At 60.4% G+C, this 6,159-nt stretch overlaps 1 long non-coding RNA gene across 1 annotated transcript; it reads right to left on the bottom strand.

The window, feature by feature from the left end:
- Positions 1-3,716: 3,716 nt before the first annotated feature.
- LOC123944647 lies at positions 3,717-5,362 on the bottom strand. The gene is made up of 3 exons (XR_006818823.1): positions 5,230-5,362; positions 4,586-4,659; positions 3,717-4,290 (listed from the first exon to the last, which is right to left on the bottom strand). It is a non-coding gene; the product is annotated as an uncharacterized LOC123944647 (long non-coding RNA).
- Between the last annotated feature and the right edge of the window lie 797 nt (positions 5,363-6,159).

The raw sequence follows: 6,159 nt of genomic DNA, 5'->3' as shown, positions 1-6,159 counted from the left end.
ACAAGCTCCCCTGGGGCCAAGTCCAGAACCTCGGGCACCAGCCCCGTCATCAGCTGTGACAGAAATTGGCTCTTGCGGTCCACTGGAGAGGACAAACCCGTGGGGGAGTGGGGCCCGAGGTGAGTGGCGTGGGGGCCACGAGGTGGTTGTAGGTGAAGTGAGGGGAGATATTCAGTCCACAAGGAACAGAGGTCCCTGAGCTGTCCGAGGGCATCTGAAGGAGGGAAGGGGTCCAGTATTCCCTTCGGAGAGCCGTCCTGTAGGAGTGAACTCCGTGGCCCCTGACCTGGGCCTCCACGACCCGCCCCGGGTGCCTTCCTAGAACCCCAGCTCAGGAGGTCAAGGGCTTCTGGAAGGAGAGCACTGAGCCTGGCCTCCCAAACACCTGTCATACTGGCCTCTCGTAAAGTCCCTCTTGGCCGCGAGTGAGGCCCAGCCCCATTCCAGACCTTGTGCTGCTGGAAAGGTGTATCCGGCAGCCCTGGCCAGGAGAAAGGACTTATTTGGAAACAGCGAGCATTTTCCTGGATCTCAGGCTGCTATTTAGAGAGGCCTGGATCCGGGAACACAGGGCAGCTGTGGGCGGGTCACAGCCGCTGGGGGGCAGGGCCACGGCCAGGAGAAGCCCAGGACACTGGTCGCCTCATAGTGTCTGTGCTCTGACAGCTTTGGGACAAACCCACCAGAGGCAGGGAGGGAGTCTCCACCAGCTCCCTTAATGGTGGTGGATTTGGGGGCCTCTAGGGTGACTTGGAGGGAGGGGTGTCTCTCCATGCCCCCTCGGACACAGAAGGAGGTCCCTGCTCAGAGTGTAAGGTGACGCCAGCGGGGGAGAGGATGCCTCTGCAGGAACCGTCCAGGGCCCACCCGGCGTGGGAGAAAGAAAGCAAGTCTTTTGGTTTGCAAGGCTTCAACAATTAGTCCAACCCCTGGGAGGGAGGGGACAGTGAGGGAGGCCTCAGCCTGGAGCTGGGCATTGAGTCCTTTGGGTTTGCTTTTCTGTGTTAGGAGGCAGGAAGGTAACAGCCGTCACCTTATCTAAATGGGATTTAAAATGCTACCAGACCTTTCCTTGACAGACTTGTTTGTTGTTACAGACAGAAATCTGGGTGTGGGTTCCACTGGGATTTGCTTTATTTGGAAGCAAGGAGCTCCTACAGCCGGCGTAGGGGAGGAAGTGCACATCGGCACAAACTGAAACTTTGTAAAATGAGCTCAATAAAATTCGTCCTTAAGTCACAAAAGGTAAAAAGCTTTCAGGAAAGGGTTCCCATATGCTACTATCAAAAAACAAAATATAAGAAAGTTCTTAATGTTTTTTAGGGTATCTTTCTTCTCCAATGTTGATGCTACTTTTAAAATATTCAAACACGGGGCACCTGGGTGGCTCAGTGGGTTAAAGCCTCTGCCTTCGGCTCAGGTCATGGTCCCAGGGTCCCGGAATCGAGCCCCACATCGGGCTCTCTGCTCGGCGGGGAGCCTGCTTCCTCCTCTCTCTCTGACTACTTGTGATCTCTCTCTGTCAGATAAATAAATAAAATCTTAAAAAAAAATCTTTAAAAAAATAAAATATTCAAACACTCAGGGTAAGTAGTGTGATCTGATAAATAGTTTTCATTCATTCATCCATCCATCCACATGGGTGTGGAGCCCAACACAGGACTTGAACTCACAACCCTAAGCTCAAGACCTGAGCTGAGATCCAGATTCAGAGGAGTGCCTGGTGCCTCAGTGGGTTAAGCAGAGACTCTTGGTTTCAGCTTTGGCCTTGATCTCAGGGCCAGGAGTCAAACCCCGCCTGGTGTGGAGCCTACCTCAGACCCTCTCTCCCCTCGCTCTCCCACTCTCCCTCTCCCTCTAAAAAAATGTAATGATCATATGAATTGAGGCCAACAGTGGTAGTTTACATGCAATGGGAATAGGTTCTGGAAGCTGGGTGCCCCCACATCCAGGCTGGACAAAGTCCACTAGAGCACAAGGAGAGACTCAGCTCACACAGGCAACGACAGACGGGCTGACTCGCCCGCTGAAGACGGGCTGTTGGGGGTCCGCCCCGCTCCATCGTCCCTAGATCCTCCTCCAGCTTCTCTGACTCCCAGGGCAGGACTGCGTGTGCGTGGAGGACCCCCCGGCCAAGCTCAGACAACCACGACTGTCTCCCTGGGGTGGCCCCTGCTGCCTGCTGGGGGGTGAGGCTGCTCACCACGGCCCCCTCTGGACAAGCCGCCCCATGGACAGTAGCTCCAGCAGCTGACCTGGACCCTCCCCACACGTGTCCCCACTTGGCCATCTCCCTCGACTTCGGTCTCTACGATAAAACACGGAGAGAGCTACTGCTTTCCTCCAGGGAGCTGGCGGGAAGGAGGAGTGTTTCCTGCAGCACGACTTCCTGAAGGGTCACCGCCTGCGAGGGGGGCATTTCTGGACAAGGTCGGGGGAGAAGCTCTCAGCGCTGCCCACCCAAACCCTCACGTATTCAGAACCGCCCGACCAGGGTGAAAACACCCAGTTTCCCCCGAGTGTGCAGTATAGGGACTCAGCAGGAGAGGAAAGACACCAAGTGCTCCGGGGGTCTGCGGTGACCGCTTCAGGACGCTTCTTCTCTGCTAAACCACTGTGGGAAATGTCTTGTCTGTGGTCCTGGAGGTACCCACGGAGCACCTGCTCCCCAAGAGGCAGCTGGCCTGTGCCAGGGAGCTGGGTGGGCCCTGCTCCGACAGGAGAGCCTGTCTGTGAGAGGGCAGGAGAGCCCGCAGGCCCCTGCGACCCCAGGGCCCTTTGCGGGGAGCCAGGCTTCAGGAAAGAGTCCCCGCAGGGCCACACGCGCAAGTGGAGTTCCTAGAGCCTTGGGCACCTGCCAGCCCTTGGGCACCTGCCAGCCCTCCGGCAGTTCTGGTGGCCTCAGACTGAGCACTGCAGGGGAGCACTACGGGGGGGGGGGGGTACTGAGCACTGGCGGTGGGGAGAGGGCAGGCCGACCAGGACCTGGTGGTGGGCACCAAGGTACGCCCGGGATCCTCAGCTCCTTCCTTTACCGTGCGCGGCGCTCAGCGCAGAGGACGCGCTCCGGGAAGTCGAGGCTGGAGTGGGGCGGGGCGGGGCGGGGCGGGGCGGGGCGGGGCGGGGCGGGGCGGGACCCCGCCCTCCCAGGGATCCCGCCCCACCCTCCGCCCCACCCTCCGCCGCTGCAGCCGAGGGGCTGCCCTAGTGCCACCAAGCTTCCTGCGCCCCCGAGCCGGGCTAGGTTGGGGACGATGCGGGGGGGGGGTGTTCCTGGGCACTAGGGCGGAGGCACAGCCGGGAGCGGAGGCGGCCCCGGGTCTCCCCCTCCGCGCAGCGGTCCCTGGCCCTGTGGCTCGTGTCCCCGCCCGCTCTCCGGAAGGGAGGAACCGCCACGTCCCCCGAGTGTCCCTCCTGCTCCCAGCGCAGCGGCCGGAGATGACGCGGGAGACCGGGCGCTGCGCGTGTCCCTGACACCCGCGGCCCCAGGTGCTCTGTGCCCGGACACGCGCGTCCCTCGCGGGCTCCAGAGCTGGGCCTCCAGACCCTCGGCGGGGCGGGGGGGGGGGTGTGGGCAGGGGGCGCGCCGCTGGCGGGAGGAGGACGACAGGCTGCAGCGGCTGTGTCCCCGCGTCCCCGCTGGAGCGCACTGGGACCGGCCTCCAGGGCCTCGGGGCCGAGCGCGGCCAGCCTTGGCATCCCATCCCCGACGGCCAACAGGGCGCTGGGCCTGGGTTCCACGGGTTCTCAGTCTGTGCTTTGGCACCGACCCAAGCTGCCGGCAATGGCTCCAAGCAAGACAATTTTTACACCTGGTTTTCTTATCAGTTTCCGTGCTCCTCTGCGTCCCACACTCAGGCAGCGCCGCCTGCATCTCCCAAGCGCCTTCAGGAAGAGACTGAGGGCAGAACACAAGGCGATAGGGAAGGAGAGTATGTGGGAATCCTCTGGGGGTCCTCGGGGCCAGGACCCAGCATTCTGTCGCTGCTTCTGCAGGGACGTGCTGAAGAACCAAGGCCAAGGTCCCATTCCCACAGTCCCCTAGAAGGGGGGGTGTCACTGCTGGCTCAAGTGCAAGGCGTGGGGGGGGGGGTGTCGTGATTTGTGACGCTGCTGCTTTGGGATCCCAGATTGCAGAGCCTTTGACTAAGCAGCGGAGCTGTGGGGCCTGGAGTTGGGCCGCAAGCTTCACGGCCTTCAGAGCCAGATTTCCAGCCCAGATCCTCTCCTCCTGCATGTTTACCGGACAGGCCCTTAGTCCAGCCTGGGGGACGGGCTGCTGTGCCATTCCTGCAAGGAAGAATGGGGTGCCAATAAGCCAATTTTCATTTTATGTCCCTAACATTTCCCTTTGTGAAGTTTTTCTGCCACAACTCTCTCCCGTACGATTCCTTGTCAAGTCCCTCTTGGCTCTGTTCTTTCCCGGGAAGCACTTTCCGCCGCTACACTAGACCCGCTCAGACGGATCTCCAAGTGCCGCCTTTGGTCTCTCTGGGGGAGCAGTTTTCCGTAGGAAAACCCTTCAGGCCTGTCCTGGTGCCCAGCTGTGGAAACAAAAGGAAGCCGTACAAACAGGTTGACGTACCGTTTGGTGACATGAAGGAATTTGAGAGAAACACTTCTACAACATGGAATGTCTTGCTGATGTCGCTCTTTTCTCTGTGGAAAAGTCGTTAATTGCTGGTTACTCATTACCAAGGGTTTGAATGTCTGCAGCTCGAGGTCAGTCATCCAGAAATGCTTCTAAATGTATGACTGAAACGACTCAAAAAGGTGTACTTTAACGCCCATAGCTAAATAAGTTGACTCAAAAAGGTGTACTTTAACGCCCATAGCTAAATAAGTTCGTTGGGACGGGATGCTGGGAAGGGTTAGCAAAGCGGGGCAGGTTCTGTGCACGGTGACGGCTCCGCCCTCCAGCCAGAACACCGTCAGACCCCACAGGTAAACGTCCCAGACTTTGCTCCTGACACAGGCAAGACCTCAGTGCCCACGACAGGCAGGGGCCGACTCAGGCCTTCAACCGTCCCTCTTTCCCCCCAGCGACAGGGGATTGACCTCAAAGCCTGAAGCAAGAGCCCCTTCCCACCCAGCCCTGGACGAGCCCTGGGCCTTTCCTCCACAGGGACCTCCCGAGGCAAGGACACCCCCACCCCGAGGCAGAGCACCCCCCTCCCCGCTTTCTGCAGAGACAACCGAATCGCCTGTCAGCACACAGACGGAGCTCACCATAGGTCTCCTGGGCGGGGGGCAGTGGGGCCTCCGTGGGGAATCACCTTCGGGAAGCCTGTGCCTGCTCTGGCGGCGGAGCTGAGCCGGTCTCTGGAGTGGACAGGCAACAGGGCTCGCCCACTGGGCCCGGAACATTCCTGGCATCATTCATGCCAGGGCCCGTGTCAAGAACAGACAGGACTCGGGCTGCGGTGGGGCCGCAGGCAGCACCCAACCCCATGTCCCAGTGTGGCCTTGCGCAGATGAGAACATGTGTCCCTCCCTACTTGCAGGATGTGGGGCCAGAGAGGGGTCCTGGGGAGTCTGCAGGCCGGGCTGCCCTCGGAAAGAGTCCCTGCCCAGTCACCCCCTCCAGGCCTTGACAAGCAGGTCCCAGCCCAGAATGCCTCAGGCTCTAAGGGCTGGCGCCCTGCAGGGTCCGCCACCCATCTCTGCAGCAGGAGGCTGGGCCCTGAGACAGGACAGTCTGTCTGATCTGCTGGACTGACACTCTGTCCACCTTCTCTCCCCCGTGCCTGGAGATCTTGGGGCAAGTCCCCTCTGACGCAGCTCTTTCTCCCTAGCACAGGCGGGGGAGAGCCGGCTGCTGCTGCTCTGAGCCTCACTGCCTGGCCTCTGCCCAAACCCCACCCACCCAGGGTCCCTCAGTCGGTCCCTGGCTTTCCCCCCATTCCAAGGAGAGGCCCAGAAGCTGATCAGGTCCCTGCAAGAAAGCTCCCAGGAAGTGGAGGGATGCCCTGGCCATTCTGGATCCACTGGGGGGGCTAGAACCAGGCTGACCTTGCTCAAGGTCGGGCTTGTCTGGGCAGGGCACTTGAAGCCTGTCCACCCCCATCCCTGCAGGAAGGACCCCAAACCCAAGGGCAGATGAAGGGGGCCTGCCAGGGAGCTTCACACTGAGGCTCCAGTCTCTGGTGTCCCCTCCCG

The sequence above is a fragment of the Meles meles genome, chromosome 6 (genome assembly GCF_922984935.1).
Source record: "Meles meles chromosome 6, mMelMel3.1 paternal haplotype, whole genome shotgun sequence".
In the NCBI taxonomy this organism is placed as follows: domain Eukaryota; kingdom Metazoa; phylum Chordata; class Mammalia; order Carnivora; family Mustelidae; genus Meles; species Meles meles.
This window is presented reverse-complemented; position numbering and strand designations above follow the sequence as displayed.